At 39.5% G+C, this 23889-nt stretch overlaps 1 protein-coding gene across 1 annotated transcript in view; it reads left to right on the top strand.

Annotated features, from left to right (window-relative positions):
* Window positions 1-23889, top strand: part of BRINP3 (BMP/retinoic acid inducible neural specific 3) — a 200285-nt gene that overhangs the window by 162841 nt on the left and 13555 nt on the right. The gene's annotated exons all lie outside the window — the stretch shown is intronic.

Here is a 23889-nt window from a genome sequence, read left to right on the forward strand (position 1 = left end):
CTGCCCAATGAACAGAGGAGAACTGCCCCATCTCTGACAGATGGGGATAGAATACACTCCCAGCTAAACCTGAGACAGTAAGGAACGCTCTATTGAACTCTGAGAAATCCAAACATGGCACTAAAATCTCCTCAAGACTGTGCATGTGAGAATGGTACAGGCACAGGGTATAGTCTTTGTCTTTGTAGGAGTTGAACAGTCCCAGCTTGCAATATCTCTCCGTTCCTGTTTTCCTAAATACAATGGGAAAGGTCAGAATAAATCCTGATTAGTTTGTGGCTGTGTAGGATAGGAGGCAATTTAGATGTGACACGAGCACAGATTCATCATCCCATTTGGTTTGCCTGTTTTACAGAGCCATGTTTTCCGTGGCACTTGGCCAGGTGTAACAGTGCCAAAGAGTTGTGTACAGAATCCTGAATAACTGCTCTGGAGCAGGCACAACTGTTTTAGGAACTTTGTGGGTCATTATACAATGTATACTACACACAATTGATTTCTCGTCTCGTTTGTCAAATATGAATTAAATTGCAAAGGATGCCTGAGGAAAGGAAATAGAAGAGCTTCAGTCCTTCCTAGAAACAGAGAGAGATCCTGAAAGCCAGCTAATCAAATCTACATTAGCATAAAATGGGTATATTTGATTCCTGGTCGAAAATTGCTGTGTTGAAATTAGTGAATGACACTACAGTAAATCTGAAATGAATGTGCTTTTAAGGACATTGTTCTTCTGAGCACAAGCATTGTGGGACAGTCCAGTGACTCTGGCATTTAGCACGTTTCTCCATTGATTTTAAAGAAATCTAGTTTAGGTTCAGTGTTCCAGAACTGCCAGGGATACTTTACACTCCCCTGCTTTCCACTCTGCTGTTGCAAGCTCGAGCACCATCAATTCCTCTTTGCCCATCAGTAGCCCTCCCCCTTCTTTCAGGAGGCTGTGCTTGTAGCTTTCATGCTCCCTTTCTTCTATATTGTGCTTTGTGCTGTGATCTGTTAGTTGAAACCAAAAATTCACTCATGGGGTCATTTCATGATTAGAAAACATTCTGCCAAGAGAGGTTATGTAATCACTGCAGAGCCTCGTATCCTCGCGGGTGTGTCTTGGCCATGACCTGAATGAGCATCCTGCAAAGAGATAATTCACCATGAGTGACTTCTGCAGGAGCCCAGAGCTTCTTAAAACACAAGAAACAGTCCAGACTCACTTTTGCCCTCGCCAAAACTGAATATAATAGATTTCAAATAATTTAAAATAATCAGGTCTTCAAAAATAACCTTGGTAGGGCTTTGGAGCAACGTTTGGTTGCCATAGACAATTGCAGTGATGAAGTGAGATATGTAAATTTGCAAGGATTGATCAAAACACAGCTCTCTTGTCACATAAAGGATTTTTTTTTATTTCAGTGCAGAACTTGCAACTTCATGATTTATTTTTCAATATAAAGATGTGACACTGTGCCAAAGAGATGGGGACAGGCAGGGAATGTCCAGACAAGGGCCATAAAGATGATCCCAAAACTGGAAGCTGCCCCATTAGGAAAGGATAAGAGACTGTGAGAAAAGAAGGCTGAGGAGAGCCCTTATTTCCATGTTCCATATTTAAAGGGTGACACAAAGAAGATGGAGACTCCTTTTTTACATGGAAAAGACAAGAGGAAATGGTGCAAGGTACTGCTGGGGAGATTCTGAGTGGACACAAGAGGAAAATGTTTCACAATGAGAGCAGTCAGTCACTGGAATGACCTCTCAGGGAAACAGTGAAGTCCCCAGTGCTGGAGAATTTTAAGATGCAGCAGGACAGGGTGCTGGGCCATCTTTTCAAGGCCATGCTTTTGCCAAAAATGTTGGACCAAATGATCCTTGAGATCCCCTCCAACCTGAAGGTATTCCATGGTTCTTTGACAGTAAATGTTATCAGCAATGAGTCTGCCTGTTCTACAGGGAGTTGCACCAAACTTTCACAGCAGTTTGATTTTGCAGTGCATCTCAAACTCAGAAATACCATCACTTACTTTTGAGTTAATTATGTCTCATTTTAGTGACTACTCTGAAATTTTTTCTTGTCACTACAGAGGGAGATAGGGCGTATGATGTAGTGATGAGCAACAGATGACTCAAATATCAGTGTTAAAGCAGGCTTGGGAATACTTTGCCAGTAGGATACATTTGCTAAAAGAGACAATTTTTAAAGGTTGGATTCCATCTGACTATCTGGGAAAATTGCCTTCTGACATCCAGGCTTTTAAGGCTGATAAGTAGAGCTTTAAAATAAGAAGTAAGGGGAAAAAGGTCAAAAAAAAAACTGGCTTAATGTCCAAGCCCATTAAAAAAAAAATCTGATAGATCAAAATAAAGTACTGGATAAAGGAATATCAGTGGTGAAAAGACCAACAGTGAGAAAGAAAACAGGACCTTGACAGAATAGTTTTCCAATATTCCTCATGATGAGAATGTATCTAATCCAGATGAAATACTGAATTTTGATACCTGCCAACAGGTAAGTGAATGTAGAAAGAATAGCTGAGTAATGCCATGGAGAAACAGGGACCGTTGCTCAGGCTGTAACATCAAACATTTCAGCAAACACTGAGTGAAATAAGAGAACCAAACCCCAGTACATTTTTTTTTTTGTGTTCAGGAGAAGACAGAAATAAAAGCAGAAAAAACATCTTTGTGATCTTTAAGGTCCCTTCCAGCCTAAGCCAGTCTATGACTTCGTGTGCTATGCACAGTCTAGGTTTCAAACAAACAAGAAGGAAAATTGGAACAAAATGTCATTTTTTCCAGGGCTTTCTAAACACCTCCTTCAGTTAGTGTTTGGGCTCTGCTATTGGGCGAATTTTACTTTGGAAAGAGAAATTAGATTGAGTTAATGAAGATATAAATACTATTTCTAATGGTTTTGGGCAGGTGTCCTCTCAGGTACAGATTAAAGAGGCAATGCTTCAACTTTTAATAAAGGTCATGGTGTTGGCAGTGAGTAAAACCAGCTCTGCTAATGTTTAATTTTACACCGAATTTCACTAACCAATAGAATATATGTATAAAGATTTTTAAAGAGATATCTCAAGAGTGAGGGTTGGTTTTTCATGAAACAAAGAGGTATGTCCTCAAAGTTTAATGTAATTCATGAAAACTTTCTCTGAGACTGGAGTTTTATAGGGATTTATCTATGCAGTCTGCCAGAAATCATTTGGTCACGCCTGAAGGAGCTCCTGCATACGGTCAAGGTTATCATTAATTACTGAAAAAAATCTTCTCTTTTCTCTGGCTACAAAATTTTTTTCCTGAACATGAAACAAATTGTTCCCTGATTGTTTTAAATGGGACTTAATTAATGAGTTACACAGAATTGCTTGCAATTTCTTTCATATTTCTTGAAGACCAAGCCACTTAGTAATCATAATACTAAATTACATTAGTATTTTAATTTTCTAATCCTGAAACCAAAATACCATTGAATCCTCTTCTGACATCATTGTTCACAGCAAAAAAAGACTCAATTAACTTGCAGGTTAAAGAAACTAAATTTCTATGTCTCATTTTTGGATATGGTTTATATTCTTCAGCTAGAATAAAGTACAAATAGTTTTCTTTCAGTTTGCACTCAGGGTCAGAACAATTTACTGCAGCACTTTTGCATACAGTGGGGGTGGGCTCAGGATTACAACTTTTATTTTATTCTGTTCACTACAAATCTTTTCAAGTTCCAGATTTTCTGTCCAGCTTTTAAACTTGCTTTCATTAGCATGAAACAGAGTTTTGGTCCTTTTCCTGAAAGTCAGATCATGTCAAGGTGCATCAAACACACCTCAGATTTCATCCTTAGATTGTGGCACTGCTGAGTGTAACTTTTAAAATTCACCTCAATTAATCAATCAGTCTGTAATCAGTGAAGTATTTACTGATTGTCTGAGTTCAGCAAAAAAAAAAAAAACAAAAAAAAAAAAAAACAAAAAACAAAAAAAAAAAAACAAACCCAAAATTCAAAGCCAGAGAAGTTTCTGTGTAGGTAATCTGCTCCCATGTTCTGCGTAAAGGATAGGCTAATAAAAATTTCATTTCAAGAGATAAAGAGAAAAACAAGATTAAAAAACAATGCACTCTCAAAAAGAAATGTGTTCTGCAGAGTGGTACTACCAGGTGAGCTTCTGCCTCCATGAATTTCAGGCTCTGCTGCCTCAAGAGGCTGAAGTGATTATTTCCAGTATGTTCTCATTGCATTGACACATCAGCCTTAAAAACAGGGAGTATTCTTGTGTTCTCTTGGGCAGAGTCCACTGCATGTATGAATTATTATCCTACCTGATGGCCAGCCCCTGCTGCCGCCTTTGTGCAGGAAAATGTTGTTGAGAGATGGCACAGAACATTTTGCTTTGTAGGGATGTGGTTGAGAGATGGCACAGTACATTTTGCTTTGCAGGGATGTGGTTGAGAGATGGCACAGAACATTTTGCTTTGCCAGGATGTGGTTGAGAGATGGCACAGAACATTTTGCTTTGCAGGAATCAGCAGGAGGTGTAAAATACAGATGGGAGGATGGTTGAACAGCACAAGGAGCAGCACATTTGGTTTGCAGGAATCAAGCTGATGTGTAAAACACGTGTGTGCCCTGAGCTCATCTGGTGCATTTCTGGGTTAGGACCATGAGCTGTGAGGAGCAGTGGTTAATCTTTGGAGAGGATTTGTTGTGGTGTGCATCCACCCTGAGAAAAGGACTAAACTGGGCATTTAGTCCAAGCTCTGATTCCAGCAGCATCTTCCTCAAATGAGGACAGAAAATTATGTCCTACATAGGGGTGAGGGCAAGTTTCTTCACAGGCTTAGGCTGAGCCTGCTGGCTTACACCCCCACTGGAGGGTGACACCTGTGAGCCATCTCTCACTCTAACATCACCTTCAGGCTGAGCCTCTTCATATGAACTTTTTAATTTCCCATAGGAAAAAATAAGTGGAGGGAATTAGTAAATATCAGCTGTACTGCACATGGCCACTGCAGCTCACATATAAGAGGTGAGGCAGCAAGCAAAGGTGTGGTCATACAGTTGTGCTCTGGGGAGGGAAAATGGGTTTTCTTTCTGTTGTGGTGGACACAGCAGTAAGGCTTAATTTCCAATGCAATGACTGTGCTGAGAAACTGAAAATCCCAGGAACAGGAGACCCGATTCTACCTTTGAACTGCTGCCAGTGAAACCCCTGGTGTGAACCAGAGCTAGGGGCGTGCTGGCACTCACATCCACCCAAATTATGGAACCAAAAGGCGAGGACTGGAACCTCTGTGCTTGGGAGCATTAAAAGAACTATTAACTGGCTGGGTGGAGAAGAAGAATCTTCCCTTTCCCAAATACTTTCAAAGAAGGACAGCAATGATTTCCTCTGATTTGCTTTAATATCCAACCACTTGTGAAAGAGATGGAAGAGAGGGGAAGCTTTCATTTCTTCCTTCAGAAGTGCCAGTTTATAACTTGGTTTCATTCCTTTTGTGACATTCAAATGGGTTCCTTCACTAATCATCCTTTTAAGTGAGTACACTCAGTACAGGACATTATTGTAGGTATGAACCTTATCTGTATGCACTTTAAATAATTTCATAATGAAAAAGCATCACTTAAGGTCTAATTTAATCAGCACCATCTGTGATTTAATAGAGATATAAACAAAAATATTAAAAGGAGAGAGGTAATGTAAATACAGTAATAAGTCAGTGGGAAAAAATTGCATCTTCCTTGCATAATAACTAAATGGAAACCTGGTGCAATAAGCTGCAAATGAAGATTATCAGCATCTCAAGTAAATAAGAATTTCAATCTTAGAACACCAAGGTATGGCATGTACAAACAAAAGCATGGAGTTTTGAATAGAATGTTAGTATTTGAATTTTGGGAAAGATTGGATGCTTAATATTACCATATAATTTAAAGTGAAGGTGATAATTATATCAGTAGTTCAGACACTTTTTAAAAGGATCTTATTCTAGTAACAGAAACTGAAGACAAATACAGATGAAACTTCCTAATAACTTAAAAAATATATTTTAACATATAAAACTGCCTATTTCTGGAAGGAAAGTAATTCCTGGCAGCCTTATGTTTGAAGCATATCCTTATCTCCATGAAAGTTATTTTTTTAAAGAAGCATACTCTGAAGCTAATGTAGACTTAGAAGGTGTTCATCACTAGAGGCAGTGAATAGTTACATCAAACAGAAGAGTTTCCAGAAGAATTGTGGTTTTTAAAATCAGATTTTTTTTCTAGAATTTCCCACAAAATGCAACACATGCAGCTATGAAAGAAGGAAGAGCCACGAATTTGCATTTTCTTGTTTCTCTATTATTTTTTAATTTCACTTGGCAAAATATCCGCATGGCCTAGAAGCACAACAAGGTCTGAATACTCTAAAAACACTTCAGAGAAGGGGATTTTTGTTTTGGTCTTCTCTTCAGTCCATAGGCAGGAAAACAGATTTAAAATAGATGACTTTTTTTACACCATCAGAACACTGAGGCCTGGAAATCTGTTTCCTTCAGAACTGTCCAGAATGAAATACATAAGAAATAAAGAGGGTAGTGCAGGTTAATCCAATTCCCTCAGGATGTAATGCAGGATTAGTTCCTTACATCCCAAAGTTGTTTATCAGCTACTCTAGATTGCTTTGCTGTAAGTGCAATTGATTCATGGGCACAACATTACTAAGGAATAAAATATTCCACCAAGGAAGCCACAGAGTTCAAGATAGGAAAGTTTCTCTGTGCATCACACAGAGACTTTTCATCTCAAAGAGCATTTGTGGCACTAGATGTAAGGGGAAAAAAAATCTAATTATCCATCACTTAACAGGCTGCTGGAGTGAAGGTGAGCAGTGAGTCTAGAGAAAAATGATGTCTTAGAAAGGCAATGTAAGACAGCAAAAGTTCCTCTGGATGGGCTGGGTCTAACATAAATTATTCTTCTGAACATGAAGTGCTAAATAAACAGTATTTTGTCTGCTTTCAGAACATCTTCTTTAATAGAGGACAAGGATCTCAGAGATGTTTCTAAACAAAAGCGGTTCCAAGAAAAATGTGTTGTCATTATTAGCATATTAAAAAAAAAAAAAGAAAAGATTTTTATTTTATCTGCTTCAATTAAGATATTGCATTTTAGTCAAATGGATGTTGAAAATGGATTTACAAGTCTAAATGATTAATGCTTACAAATTTCAATGTTTTAAAAACAATTTACAAATTTTAATGTTTTAAAAAAATGGATTTACAAGTCTTAATGTTTAATGTTTACAAATGTCAATGTTTTTAAAACAATTTACAAATTCTAATGTTTAATGTTTTTAAATTTCAACGTTTTTAAAACAATTTACAAATTTTAATGTTTTAGTTTTACAAATTCTAATGGGAGTCAAAAATGGATTTACAAATTTTAATGTAAAGGAATGCCTGTCCAGTGGAAATTTAGATTGGATGCGACACGCCAAGTGCACATCTGAAAGTCACATGCCACAGACAAGGAAGGTGATGAGATGAAGTGTGAGAGATAAAAGGAAGGTCAGTTTGGTAGTGGCTGCTTTACTAACCCGAATACTAAGTCTGCATCTGTTCTCAAAGGAAATAAAATGATCTGCTTGGAGGTGATACCTTTAATTGGATTGGGGATTAGAGTTATTTAAAACAAACGTGACAGACATGAAAATATGATCTGGAGCCCTGCAAATAATAGGTGTGATAACAAGGAGAAGCAGAGATAAACTCTTGTGTACAGATGTGTTTTCACACATGGTTTAGGAGCTCTATATACACAGGGTACCTGTCCTTGGAACACCTTTCCTCTCAAGGAGATCTGGGGTTCTAATGGAGCAGCTCTTTATTGCACATTCATAGGGGCTGCTCTTGACCACCTGCTACCCAGGAAAAATTTCTCCAGCTGCCCCTCAGCTCCACTTTTGGTATTTTTGATGAATAGCAACATCAGAATGAAGTAATTTCACCATGTCATACAGTGAAATGAGTAGAGGGTTTATATTAATATCACAGGGCAGGAATATTCCTGCTTTGGAAACACCATATGTGCAATGAAATCACATTTCCACACCAATGTTTTGTCCTTTTCAACTAAAAAGAACTTACCAGTGCTACTGTCCCCTAAAAGCAGTGTTTTGGCATAGTTTACATTTTGTCAGAGAATGTAAAGATTCATCTGGTTACACCAATGCAAGAAGATACATGATTTAATGATATTGAAGACATGATAAATGATATGATACTGATTTAATATTGCAGGGTGTTGAGTTACACCTTGTTCTGAGACTTGCAACACTAAAATATGGTTACTGAATCACTGACCACATGGCAAACAGCCCATCCTTTAAAAGGACATAACAGATGTGGCTTGCTATCACAAGTCCACACGTTAGCTGTGACTGTTGGATTTTCAGACAACATTTCAAAGGAGTCACTATTCAGAGGTGCAGCAGCAGAACATGACTGAAGGAAATAATTTGTTCAAGGAGAGTGGCTTCCTTGTGGGCTCACTTCTATGAGTGACAGGGTGGTAAGAACAGAAATCACATACTCTGAATATGAAATTATATTCAGTCTATACAGTCCAGTTCTGAGAAAGTGGAAAGCTGGGCTTGGTTTCCTTTTCTCCCTCATGAACCAGTTTCTAGAATGTTCATTTCTTTCAGATCTGCTGACACTAATTTGCTACCACTTCAAATTGCCTCTGTCCCTTCCATCTAACAAAACATCTCTTGTTTCTAACCCAAAGGTCCAAACTTTCTTTTTTTTCCCCCCCAGGCAAATTTTGTAATTAAATTGATCCAACCAACCTGAAAAGTTGAAAAAAAATTAAACACAAGGTGCTTAAAATAATGTTTTATTTTATAGATATATGGTGTTAATAAAGAAAAACATGGGTTAAGAAAAAGCTGCTGAAGAATTTCAGCTATAAAACATTCAGCACATTTAATACCCAGTGTAGATGCACAGTACTGAAGATCTTGCTTTTGGCCTTTTGGCTTTAACTGTGGCCAAACTGCTGTAAAGGACTTTTCCTGAGGCCAGATTTAAAGACATCTTAATCGCCTATGCACATGAATCACTCGCAGAGACAACATCAGAGCCAGCGCTGCGGTGACTCACAAGGCTTGGAAGTCTACGCTTTAAAATAATTACCTGACGTGTGGATGGATCCTGGCACACATTTCTGGGCTTGGCAGCTCCTGTTTGCCCCTGGCCTGGTGACCATCTGTGTTTGCAGCCATGACATGTGACACGGTGGCCATGAGCCTCTCTGGACAGCGCCCCAGCACCTTCAGCATGATAATGCACTCTGTAAATGCAGCTGGAAGTCAGGGAAGGACACCAGAGGGAGAGAGTGGATTTTGGAGCACCCTGGGCTTCAGGCTGTCCCAAGTCCAGAAAGTTTTAGTATTGTCCAGATTTGCTGTATAATAACAGCATGTTTGAACAGAGAGGTTACAAAACCTACCATAAGGGCATATCTTTTATCATTTATGAGTTATTAAGAGAGACATGTAGAAACTAAGTGAAAATGAGCTTTGTCCTCAGCATCACCACAATATAAGAAAGATATAAAGCTGTTGCAGAGCTTTAGGAACCATCCAAAGAAAGGATGGTGAAAGGCCTCAAGGTGAAGCCATGTTAGGAGCAGCTGAGGGCACTTGGTCTGCTCAGCCTGGGGAGGAGGAGACTGAGGGGAGACCTCAGTGCAGTTCCAGCTTCCTTGGGAATGGGACAGGAGGGACAGACACTGATCTCTGCTCTCTGTGACCAGGTAGAGCACCCAGAGAATGGCTGGAGCTATTCCAGGGCAGGGTGAGGCTGGAGATCCGGGAAAGGTTCTTCCCCAGAGGGTGCTGGCACTGCCCAGGCTCCCCCGGGAATGGGCACAGCCCCAAGGCTGCCAGAGCTCCAGGAGGGGTTGGACAACGCTCCCAGGGATGCACAGGGTGGGATTTCTGGGGTGTCTGGGCAGGGACAGGGGTTGGACTTGACCCCTTTGGATCCCTTCCAACTCAACTTTTTCTGTGATTCTGTGGTCAGGAATCCTCTGTGGAGCCACCAGAGCCAGCGCAGTCTCCCATCCTGGCCTAGATCTGATCCCCCTCATTCTCTATTTCCCTTGTGTCCCTTCACGGGGACAGCCAGGGTGTTTGTCACAGAGGGCTCCCAGCCCAGGCTGCCATCAGCTGCTGGAACACAAACATTTCTCTGAGCTGTGCTGTTTGAAGGAAAAATACCTCTCCTCTGTGGGGAGATGGTGCTAATGCACAGCACTGGAAAGCTTTGACACGAGTGCAGAGGAAAAGGGGGGATGAAGGCTGGGTTTGTGGGGTGGGGGATATTTGCAGGCATATCCATATTTCAGGCAAAGCCTTTCGTGGCTCCGATGCCTCAATTTGACAATGAGCTCTCTGCGTGTCAGGTCAGCTCTGTCAACATTGAAAATGAGCTTTTCATGATCAGAATCAGAAAAAAAATCTTAAACAAGTGGAAGAACTGTGAGACATGCACTGACATGGAAATGGACAGACACTAGTGAGTGTCTGATATTCCTCACATGGCTTAAGTCACACTAAATTTACTTTGTGAGATTGCTCACAAGGTGAGGTGCCAGCTCCTCGAGGGGACATCAAACACCATTATTTAAACTTCAGGGTTGTGCCCCACATCATCTTAGAGGAGGACATACAGTTGCTTTGAATAGAGAAGTTTGAAGATTGCATAGTTTCAGTCCTGTAGATGATGGGAATTTCAAGCCTTTGACTTTTAAAAATATTTTGTAAAGTACGGTAAATGTGTATCTGACTTGTTCATAATATGCAGTGTCTACTCTTTCATTCCTTATAAATTTATAAATCAGTCCTTGGCTTCTAACATGCAGAATGCACAAACCCCATTGTTTGACTTCCAAAAGCCATATTTCTGGGAACAAGCTCTCTATCTGGCTAGTATGTAGGAAGATTAGATAAAATAAATAAATTCTTCCCTTTGAGGATGGTGAGGCCCTGGCACAGGGTGCCCACAGAAGCTGTGGCTGCCCCTGGATCCCTGGCAGTGTCCAAGGCCAGGTTGGATGGGGCTTGGAGCAGCCTGGGATAATGGAAGGTGTCCCTGCCCATAGCAGGGGGTGGCACTGGATATAGTTTAAATTTCCTTCCAGCCCAAACCATTCCATGAGTTTATGAAAGGATTTATGCAAAGTTTCATAGGACTGATTCCTGTTAGGCTGTTTTTCCATTTGCAACACAAAGAAAGAAATAACTCGTATATGTCAGCTTCATAATTATCAAAACTTAATAACTCTTTCTTATTTACAATTTATTGTGTCTTCTATAAACTGAAATTTTGTTAATTTTTGGTGTAATGTATTCTCTTTATTCTCTCATATGATCTTGATAAGAGGGAAATAAGTGGATAGAAAGAAGTGGAAGGGTGAAGTGTCAGGAAATATTCAATTTTTTCTGATTGAGCTGTTAGATAAGAATTCAGTTTGTGAATAATTACTATGGATACTTTCAAGTGTAATTTATGAAAAAACATTAGAAAAACATATACAAAACTAGTTATTGTTTTTAGACACATAAAGAAGCCTCTGAAAAATTAAAATTAAAATTAAGAATTCATTACTGGTGTCTCATGTATGTAGCTATATCCTGATTGGCAAAGACTTCTGTTTTGGAAGGAATTTATCCCCCCAGAGAGGAGCCAGGCAGACAGCCCAGGAGCATCCAGCCCTCTGTGCTCCTGGAGGGACAGGAATCAGCAGCAGGTCCAGGCTTGCACTGCCTTGCCAGCAAATGTCACCTTTCCTTGGGAAGGATCCCAGCTGGAGGGGTGAGAGCAAGTCCATGAGAAACAATAAACCCAGAGTTGTTTCATTGTGTGACATGTCCTGTGTGCACACAAGCTTTGCCCTTGAGGCATTCACCTCATGTTCTGTGTTGCCAGAACATTTATGTCCCTGACAGGTTTTTTACAAACCCAGTGTAGCCCCTCAGTGCCCCCAGAGATCCTGACAAACAGGAATCCCTCAGTCCTGGGTTGTTTGGCTGGGAAAGGACCTAAAGCTCATCCAGTTCCATGCCCTGCCATGGGAAGAGGATGTCTTCCACCAGTCCAGGTTGCTCCAAGCACCTTCTAGCTCCATCCTCCCTGTCCTTTGTTATTGTAGAAAAGGCACAGACCTACACTGATGCAAATTTCCCATGTTTTTATCCTTTTGGAGAAAGTGCCACGAACATACTTCAGAAAATGAACAAAAAGCACTGTGTTATCAGTAATTAAAAAAAAACACCTCTGAATTTTAGAGTAATTTTTAGGCAGGAAACAAAAATGCTTCAGGCTGAGAGGATGCAGATGAATTTTATTGCACCAGCAAGTGAAGGAGATCAGGGCCTTAAACAACCTTTGAAATGAAATCAAGGTTGCCTTGCTATCAAGTTCCTGCCTCAACACTACATCCTGACCAGTGTTTTGGAATGAAACAGTTGTCTCCTTATCCTAAGTCTGCATAATCACCAATGACAAAGAGCAAATCAAATTTCCAAGACATCTGAGTCCCATGGCTTCAACCCTGCAAGAAATGGCAGGAAGGGTTTTTTCCGCAGGGCATCAGAATTCATATGAGGAGCTCATGGAAATCTCATCCCATGGGATCTATCCCAGGCAGGCAATGCTGACTCAGAGCATAGAGTCTGTTTACCCCTGGTTTTGGACTCTGGGACACATTAACAAGACACAATCAGTGCAATAGTTTAAAATGGATAAGCACACACCACGACAAAATTCTCCTCAAGCAGCAGATGACACAGCACAGCTGCAGAAGGCATTAATTCCAATTAATTGGTAAGGAATGTATCCCAGTCAGAATTATATCCGATTTCTAGAAACTGATCTTTGAAATGATGGGTGATGGGGAGTACAAAACAAAGGACTTAGCTATTCCAAGGAGCAGAACTAATGGCACTCCAGACAAAAGGGGACACTTGCTAATTTTCTAACATATTTATATTGTATTGTCTTTAATAACCTCCTTATCTCAACTGTTGAGGTATTAAAGTAAGGAGATGACCCAAACCAAACTAAAGCCTTCTCTGAATTCCACCCAGAATCACCTTCTCTTTGCAATGAATCTATTTGCTTAAAACTCAAGATATTATAAATGTAATTACAACTTTTACAGAAATGCAAGCTTTTTTCCCCCATTGTGAAGCTGCCACCATATCGACCACAAAATTTACTTTCTCCAGGTTTTTGTTATAAAAATCATGAAGTTTTAAATTTTTTAAATTATTTTCCTGTGTTGCTTTTTAGTCATTCAGATTCTTAGCTAATTAGTTCCTGCCCTACCCGTATGACAGGAAAAACTTCAACATGCCTCCAAACCTCTCCTGTTACATAAAAGTACAGCAAACTTCAGCATTTGTTGAATTAATTGAAATTAATGTATGTCTTTGTGTTAAGAAAGAAATTTGGAATGAATTTAACTTTTTGAAAGGCATTTCCTTTTAAAAAGCAATTAGAAATCTCTATCAACATGTGTTAGACTCTGTTATATTTCTTTGTTATATTTGATTATATATTCCTTATTCTAAACAGTGATATTTATAACAGGATCTGATTAGGATAATTTCCTTAAACTTTTATTAATTTGTTGTGGGTTTTTAAAAAATCTTCCAAATTTAAGACGCTGGTTGATGGTGGTGAAGATGAAATCCTAAACAATTTTTTAATTGGCCTTAGAAGAGCCCAAAGGCATTGTGTCCTTGAAACTGTGCATATATTTTTCCACAGATTTTTGAACAAAGCTGCCTTAATTTTGGAAAAAATTAGGAACAATAACTGATGATTTTTTTAATGTAAGTTGATAGCTTACCATCTGTGTAGATTGCTTCATCAGTGCATTATCTGCAGCAAGCACTACTGGGTTGGATCATTCCTGGAGTGATGGCTGAGAAGGAGTATAAATATAAACCAGACAGTTGGCAAATGTGGCCAAGATGGGAGCAAGGCACTGGGAAATGGAAAGCTGAGCTGCTGACGGGGCTGGCCCAGCCTTCCTTGACAAAACTTCAGTTAAATAAGCTCTGAGCAGAGACCAATGTAGCAAATCCCAGGGCAGCATGCAGACTTTCTGTTTCATCAGTTTAGCCCTCGATACCTCACAAAACCCTTGAGCAGCAGTTTCTGTCTTGCTGAGTCCAGCCCATGGTTTAAATGAGTCTTCCCACTTGGTTGTTGGACATTAAGTGATTTTTATTTCTTCTGCTGACCATCTGCTGCATATTCTGACTTACTCCTCTACGTATATCCACATTTGGATATAACATCAACTGTGGGGGAGAGAAAACGTTTTACTTGTGGATTAAGAGATGAGCAAAAGTCCATAAGAGCCAGAATCCTCAGCTTGAAATGACAGAAGTAGAGAAACAGGTTTCCAGCCATGAATATTTAAAAGGAAGTCCATACAGAATTTCTGCATCTGGGTTTCCAAGTGTTGCTGCAACTTAGGGTTGGATTAACTTCAAAGACAAAAATAGACCCTCTGTCTGTGAAAAGCAGAATTTCTCTGCGCTGAATAGAGATTAGTGTCCTGACACAGAGCAGTGAAGCTTTATAAAGAGGGTTTCTACACGAGGCACCTGTGAATCTTGGCTAATAATGACTCCAGAGCCTGTTTCTTCTTTTTTAGCTGAATAGCAGACAGACATCTGGTTATAGAGCTCTATAGAGAAATTCAGATGAATAGTGCCATGCATTTGTGAAATCCATGACATAGCAAGGCTCACAATCTAGGGGATCACACATCTCACCCGAACTTTCAAATTTGTTTCACAAAAAACTTATTTAATCTATTTCACCTTTGAAGTTTGCAAGAGTATTCACTATGTTCTTGTTCCCTGTGTATGACAGTGAAACTGAAATGGAACTGATATCCTGTGTCTATGAAATTCACAAAATTTGTATGCAATTCCTGGTTTAAATACCTAACCCTAATAGTAAACACAACCAGAAATTCCTTTGCAGATCATAATCCTTAAAAACTGATATAAAATATACAACACTGCACACACAAAATCATATTCATGTTTACCTATGATAAAAGAACATTTGAAGAACTCTTTATTTAACAAAAGTATGCAATTTTCCTTCAGAATTGTCAAATAAAAACTTCTTGAGCATACCAATTATGTTGCACGAAGTTTGCCTCTTGAAAAACAAAAGGCTTTCTCAAATCCATTCTCAGGAGTTTTATAAAACTGTTCTCACTTGTGATTTCTGCTGTTACTCTCTGAGAATCTTCAATTTAAGGGGGTACATCACAGGTTGATCCCTCTGAGCCACGAATCTTGCCACACTTTGGAAGAAAAGGCTGGTTCACATCATTTCCAAGGGTCTGGTCTGAGGTGTTGCCCTGATAATTTAGTAGAAAGTTGGATATGCAACTATCAGATAAAAAAGTAGTAACCAGATAAAAGCCAGAAGCCACTTGTTTCCTCTCTTCCTGACCTTGTCATATAGAATCATGCAATGGTTTGGGTTGAAAAGGACCTCAAAGCCCATCCAATGCCACCCCCTGCCATGGCAGGGACAGCTTCCACTATCCCAGGTTGCTCCAAGCCCTGTCCAACCTGGCCTTGGACACTTTCAGGGATCCAGGGACAGCCACAGCTGCTCTGGGCACCCTGTGCCAGGGCCTCAGCACCCACACAGGGAAGAATTTTTTTCCCAATGCCTAATCTAATTCATATCCTTTTTTTCTTAAGATCTAAACTCAGTTTCTTGCTCACCAGTCAAATCCAACCATCCCATCAATGCCTTCAGGAAGGAAGTGAGCAGTTCTAAGTATCACCTGTTTTCACTCTTAGGTCTGCAAGCTCCCACAAGCCCTAAGAAGAATTTAATGTCTTTATTGGCAATATCAGTCTAGCATGAATTCATGCTTGTGAAACCCAAATGATCTCCTCTCTTGTACCCATAATGATGTGGGTTTGCCATTTGTGCTCGGTAGCCTCATGAAAAGTGCAGATCTGAAATCAGTTCAGATAACCCATAAAGACACAGAATTATTGAACTACTTTTGGGTTTTTCTTAAGGGTTTAACGTGTTATATTCAGGTCTGGAGGCTGTCACAGTGCTGAGGTTTCATTTGCTCACCTAGAGCTTTTGGCTGCTCTGCATATGTTGTTGACATCAGAAGGTGCTGAATTACCATTTCCACTGGAGGAAAGGAAAAGATTGAGTGCTTAATTTCTTGAGAAGATAGCTTTTAAAATGCAGTTAGGGTGTGCAACTGCCAGTACTAAGGCACCTGAATGGCAGCAACACTTTGCATACCTTTAAGCTGTAAAGTAAAACTGAGTGTGATTAATGGGATGGCTTTGCACATAACAGCACAGCTGGGGATTATGTTATTTTATATTCATCTTCCAAACTCCCATAAAAGTGGATTATTGTAGCATAGCACTTGTGAATAGCTACATGATGACTGGAGCCTTAACAGCTCCCGTGTTCTTACAAAAGGAAATGTACTCCTAGAAGCTCAGTCCTCCCCTGTGGAATTCACCCTTCAAGGAGGATGAGGAACATAAAAAAACCTGGAAAGCTGTTTGGGGGACATTGGGGTCATCATTAAAATATTGGAAGAGGTGTAAATACTTGGCTGAGCATGAAGAGATCTTTGCTGAGCTCCTGTGGCTCAGGTGGGCTGTGCAGGTGTGATGGGCATGGCTGGGGCTGGGCACAGGTGACCTGAGCACCAAAGTTACAGCTGTCACTGTTCCCTGAGCCCCAAAGCCAGGATGAGAGAGGGAAAAAGGTTTCAAGGAGAACATCTGAGCCTAAAGATTCGCCCCAGGGTGTCCTGGTAGTGCATCCGTGTTGGGAATTGTACACAAGCACCTGGATGACCTGAGCAGCAAGAGACAGGTGAGAGGTACAGAAGTTAGATATAGATATAGAGGAGAGGTATATTAATAGAGATATGAACAGCTCTGCAAAAAAAGGGCATTAGGTTTTTGAGCCTAAAGATTTGCCCCAGAGTGTCCTGGTAGTGCATCCGTGTTGGGAATTGTACACAAGCCCCTGGATGACCTGAGCAGCAAGAGACAGGTGAGAGGTACAGAAGTTAGACATAGATATAGAGGAGAGGTATATTAATAGAGATATGAACAGCTCTGCAAAAAAAAGGGCATTAGGTTTTTGAGCCTAAAGATTTGCCCCAGAGTGTCCTGGTAGTGCATCCATGTTGGAAACTGTACACCAGCACCTGAATGACCTGAGCAGGCAGAGAGAGGTGAGAGGTACAGAGGTTACATAGATACAGAGGAGAAATGTATTAATGGAGCTGTGAACAGTTCTGCATAAAAGGGTATTTGACTTATGGTTCTCATTGCCCACTAATTACAAGATTAAAATTTGCAGCCATCTAAACTCTGGTGAAGCCCAGCTGGAATTAGAATTGCTGCCATGTGTCATGTGAAAACCCTATCATAAAAGAAGATTTTTTTAATGGGCTGTTGGCATCAGCTGGAAGATGCCCGCTGATCTCATGGCAAAAGAATCATGGCTCTCCTTTATGGTGACTCTCTAAATTAAAATGCTTTTTTATAAAAAATCAAATTTTCCTTGATTCGTTGTATTTGATTCTATTACTTGTGAGGAATTGAGTCACAAGAAGAGAAATTTCTTATTGCTTAAGCTTTTCCCCATTCCTTTTTGCTGTTATTTGTGAGACAATATAAATGTATCAGTAATTAAATATTAATACTTTAATTTCATTAATTGTAACTGTATAGATATCTAAAAGGATTCAGGTTGATTCTGCAGCAGGAGCTGTATTGATCTGCAGAAAATCTTGCTCTCAGTCTGGCAGATATCAAAGAGATACAGTACAAAGAATATTAACCATAAATAATTAAAATTTTTCTAAAGTTTCTTTTCACAAATAAAATTTAATGAGTAGGATTTTAGCTATTTAAAAAAATACTTTTAATAGAAGAATAAATACTCATTATTTCCACTTTTCTGTACTCTGTGCTCTTCAGAATGTGTGTTAAGGAGCAGATCAGCTCCTGATATAGCCTCTGTACCATCTTTCCTGTAATAATATTTATTTTGTCATGGATATGTTACACTTTTAGTGAATGAATAAGAGAAAATATTAACTGTATTTTAACCACCCCCCCTAATTTTCTGTGGAAAATCTCCATTTTTTCTTCTGTTTATTTGCAAGCATATGGTATTGCACACATTTACGAGGCAATGATGGTGTACTTAACTAAAGCTAAACACTGAACTATTTTCCATGCATTACTGCAGTGCCACTTCTGTGCTCCTTAAGTTCTTAAAAGGATAGATCCCACTAGGAGAAGCATAAATTTAATAAAGAATACTTAGGAGGTCAGCAAGAAATGAATAATAACAGGTGACATTGCTTTGCCTCAAAACAAGTAGGAATAATGCAAATATAGCAACCTTAGCAAAACACTTTGAATGATAAATAATGTAAATGCATATTAACATATTGTTGTCTATGGTTAAAGCATATCTGATTCTTTAGGCTTTTAAAAATATGTTGAAATAATAGTTTGAGGTTTTTTTCAGGAATCTTTGTTTTTAAAAAAAAATTAAAATGGGGAAAAATTATTCAAGGAGAAAACAGTTCTGTAAATGCTGAAATTATCAAGTCCTGCTTCCCTATAAATTTGCCTCTCATTGCTGAATTCCCATCTGAATCTATGGATTATTTGGGCTCACATTACAAATTAACGTTTCTCCATTCTATGGACTGTCTTAATATTTTCATAAAACATGGAGAAACTCAATGCTCTTGATAATTCTGACCCTTTCCAAATTTTTTAGATATTACCTGAACACTTCCAGATCCTGTTGGCAGAAATAGCAGAGGAATGGTAGGCAGCACTGACAGACAATACTGCTAAATAAACCTTTTTCCCCTCAGAATCCAAGTGGGAACACATGCAACATTAAACCAAAACAAGCCAAACAAGGTTCCTTTGGGGTCCCAAATGAGAACACTTAAATGGCAGTGAGGTTATTGGTAGTCTCAGAACCAGAAACCAGGAGATACTCAGTGAGTATCTCCTTTGTACCTACACATTTGAGAACTCTCTGTTCATATATGACCACATTTTTTCCTAAAATTCCCTCAGTTTCAAATAATTTATGAACATCTATTTGGTGTTTTTTCCATTTACTTTAAGATATCTCTTAATTATCAGCACCATCCTCATGGATGGATTCTCATTTCCAGCTTTTGAAGAACACCGAGGAGATGTGAGTTTGACAAGCAATTATGTGTAGATTTGAAAGTAAACAGAAAGAGCAAATTTATCTCCACGTGAGAGTAACTGGAACAGTGCTACAGCAAAGCTACTCATCTCTGCACATTCCTGGGTATTGAAAGGAAGGATCCATCAAAATCAGATGGATAACATAAGCAGTTGATAGGAAATGCAAAAGACCACTTGAATAAGCTTAAAAAACAAGCTTAAAAAACCATCACATCCAAGAAAATAAACTGTAAAATTGAAGAAACAGATGAAACTGAGAAGAGAATGTAGGAGCAGAATCTTCAATGTCTTTTTCTTTAATATTTGTATTAAATACCCATCAGGGTAGGGTTTGGCAAGTCAAAAATGTGAGAATCATTTTGCCTATCTATAATAAGTTCTCCAAAGTAACAAACAGAAGTTCCCCCCACTACATACCTAGTGATCTTGTGGAAAATTGCAAATTTAGCAACAGATGGCAGGAAATGGAATTTGCTGTCTTATCAGGACAATAAAGCTGAAAACAGTTGGGTTAAACTTGTTACAAAGGGAAAAAAATCAAGCAAAAGAAAATAGGACAGACACTCCAGTTCACATTTATAGATTCTATTAAGGACAATCTGTTTTTAATTGGAGAGGGCTCCCTGAGCCTGAAAATGTAGTGCCTAAGAAAGTATTTGCAAGTTATTGTCATGCAGAACATGAGTGCTGCTCATGCACTAAATTAAATTCACTGCTCAGTGACTCCACTCCTGTAGCAGCAAACCAGGAGAATCATGAGTGGTGTCTGGAACAGCATCTCCACCAATCCTTTACCTTGTAGTGGAGCCTGAGGAGAGAAGATGATTTTTTTTTTTCACAGCTCAGCTCAGTCCCTGCTGCTCCAAGGCTCTGAAAATGTCACACACAGGTGACTGGTGCCTTCAACACACTGGAATGGGCTGCAGGTCTCTGGCAACTGAACTGAGACATGGGAAATTCATGAGCCATTTTCAGTGTAAGAGAATTAAAAGGCAAATAAATGAGAGACTGGGGGTATCTGCATAGAATACAGGGATATTCTGGTTTTAGGGGTCAGCCCAAATATTTGCACTTGTAACTTTGGAGGATTTCTATTCTTGGTTTTGTGGCTGTTTTAGGGTCGGTATTTGATAAAGGAAAGGGGAAGGAAAATGAAAATGAAAAGGGAAAGGAAAAAGGAAAATGAAAAGGAAAAAAGGGAAAGGGAAAGGGTTTCTAAACTTTGCAGGATTTATCTTCTCTTTGGTTTTGTTGCTGTTTTAGCATTTGATGAGGGAAAGGGAAAGGAAAATGAAAAGGGAAAGGAAAAGGTAAAAAGGGAAAGGGAAAGGGAAAGGAAAAAGGAAAGGAAAGGAAAGGAAAGGAAAGGAAAGGAAAGGAAAGGAAAGGAAAGGAAAGGAAAGGAAAGGAAAGGAAAGGAAAGTTAAGTTGTAATGGAGTGCAAGTTCTGAGTTCACTGTAATGTGACCTCATATGACCCTTTTGGGTCTCCTTGTCCTTGACATGGTGTCCTTTGTGAGCAGAAAGTCTCATCCATCAATCCCTTCTGAGAAAGATCTCTGCTCAAGGAGGAACAGAATTGCAGCTATGTCCACTGTGAATCACCCACTGGCAAAAGAAGGATCCATTGCCATCTATCTGATGTGGGCACAACGTGCTGCTTCCACCCTCCTCCCAAATAAGAGAGCTGCTCCCTAACTGCTCTGTGTCTGGAACCAGAGTAAGGCAATTCCCAGCACAATGGTTGTTATGTATTTTCCTCAATATTTGCTGAGTTTGCCTAGAAAAAATGTGTAGACCATCTTTCATGTAGTAGTAATAAATCTCCTTGTGATATTTAGAGGAAAACCTGGTCAGTGTTATGTTCAAGGTGTTCATAATTAGCAGTTTGTTTATGGAAGATACTGCCCCTCTGTGCTCCAAAGAGATTTTATATAAAGAAAAATGAATCAATGAATATTTTTTAAAAAACAAAACAAACCACCCCTAAAACAAAAATGAAAATTAGTCAAGAAGAAGATTTTAAAAAATGATTTCCAACATTAAAATAAATGTAATTTCACTGCAAACACTATGAGAGTTGAGAAAGGTTATTTTTCTTTTGACTGCCACAATGCTAAAGCCAGGTTTCTGCAGCAGGCTTTTGCACTTTTGTCATCTCCTCTTCACTTTGTGTCTGTTTTATCTGAAGTCCTGTTTGGTTCTGTCTCTAAGCTGAGTCCTGACTCCAAGTCATGATTCATGCTTTAGGAAAGGCCACAGGAATTATCTCTGCAGGGTCTCCAGGTAGAATTCAGCCAATCTTACAGCTCCCCTCCTTCTGTTCCTGTACATTGTGGTTATTAATTGTTGTGGTGTTGTGAGGGTCCCGAGGATGAGGTGAGAGATGAGAATTGACTCCAAGTTCTCAGAAGGCTGATTTATTATATTATGATATATATTATATTAAAAGAAAATGATATACTAAAACTAAAATAAAGAAAAGAGAAAGGAGACATCAGAAGGCTAAACCAGAATGATAATAAAAAACCTGTGACTGACCAGAGTCCTGACACAGCTGGATTGGGATTGGTCATTAATTAAAAACAATTTACATGGAACCAATCAAAGATGCACCTGTTGGTAAGCAACCTCCAAACCACATTCCAAGCAATCAGATAATTATTGTTTACATATCTTTTCTGGGGCTTCTCAGGAGAAAAATCCTAGCAAAGGGATTTTCATAAAATATCACAGCGACAGTACGTGAGGACTGGGCTTGACTTCAGGATTACCTGGAGGATCAACACCAAGATTTGGGGGTGGGGGATAATGCTTTGGCACTACAGATGATGTTTTGCACTCCATCTAACATGTTCATGTGTATGGGTTTGTGTTTTACATGCTAAACAGCATTACCTGCCAACGATAAAAGAGGAACATAGAAACTCTATTAAAGAGGTCAAAGTTTAAAAGGTCTGTGAAACAACCTCAACAACCATGCTCAGCTTCAGCAGAATATTTTAAGTAGAAGATCAGTAAGAAAACAATGACTCCCTTAGCAAGACAATGAGGCTTTCTCCGACAGCAACCCTATCTTCCTCTTTATAATGGTTATTTTTACCTTAATATCGTCCTCAACTAGAAGATGGGAAATCATTGAGATCCTCAAGCTGCAGGATTTTGTAGGATGCATTAAAGATTATGCTGGGACAATTCAAATATTCTCCTCCATCACAATCATTTCATGCTGGGAAGCTAAATGGTCGTTGAGTACCCAACAAACCTTTATTTCTGGAGCTGAGGGTAGAGATATTCAAGAGTTCAAGTGCCCATTTGTGGTGGGGAGTCTGTGCAGCAATTCAGTCCTGTGTGACAAAATAATAATTGAATGTGTTTCCAAGGAAACTAAAGACAGCCAGTGCAAACTGCTGTAGAGTTTTAAAAGAATTCAGTCAAGTTTTATTTGAGTAAATAAGGATCACTGGGAATATACTGCTGGTTACAAGGACAGGTGGTACTCTTAAAATTACTTTTAAAATTACATCACTGAGCAGGAGCTCCTGTGGTTTCTCACAGAGCTACAGGCTGGTGTTAAAAATATTAGGACTATGTAAGTGATTGATCAGGAATGCTCTCAAGTTAAAGGGGTCCTTTTTACTAGTGCCATAATTTTTTTTTGGAACAAGCCCATAGTGAGGTGAATTAGATAGATTAAAGGAGTAATAGGGATTCAGATAATAGTAATGCTTGACTAGTAATTGGTTTATTGCAATAAACAGCACTGATTGTAAAACTCCTGCCAGATGTAGAGCCAATATTAATTTGCTCTCCTTGTATCATGGACAGAGTGGGGTTTGGAGAAGGAGTGTTTGGCTTTTAAGAGTAAACTTCAAAATCCAAGAAAGGATTTGAGCAGAGCCAATTTTTCTCTGACTTGCTGGGCATGTTGATCCTGGCTGTAAACAGCCTTGTGAAAACCACAGGGCTGTGCGTGGATTTGGGCTCCTCAGTCCTTTTGGCCCTGGAGATGGATGGTGTGGCAGAGGCAGTGTAATTACTCACCAAGGTGAGGGTGTTTGTGCTGCAGCCCTGTTTACCTGCCTGTGACAAACCCTCTTACCTTTGCTGTCCATCAGGAGCACCACAGCTTGGGAAGAGGGAAAAGTCATCAACGATTGGAGAAGGTGCAGGCTGAAAGAAACCCCATCAAAATCTGCAAACTCCCCTGTAATATAAATGCTAAACCACCTTATCCACTAGAATCCATGTCAAAGATCCATTTCCAAACCCCATGTGTGGGACAAACAGGAGAAATCATGGCTGATATGTTTGCCTGAGGACATCAGTGCTATTTTTGTGGCTATTCCTTGTTATTCAGTGGTACTCACTGTGCACAGCAGGAAATCTTCTGCATGACAGAGGGGCTGTTAAAGATCCAGACTTGTATTTCAGCTCATGGCTCTGCAGTTATCCTCCTCCAGTCCTCCCCATCCCTCACTGCAGCTCTAAAACCTCTGTGGGCACATCCTACAGCTCATTTCTATTTATTTGGTCTGGTTTGCACTTAGATTGGGAT

The sequence above is a fragment of the Geospiza fortis genome, unplaced genomic scaffold (assembly GCF_000277835.1).
Source record: "Geospiza fortis unplaced genomic scaffold, GeoFor_1.0 scaffold398, whole genome shotgun sequence".
Lineage (NCBI taxonomy): Eukaryota > Metazoa > Chordata > Aves > Passeriformes > Thraupidae > Geospiza > Geospiza fortis.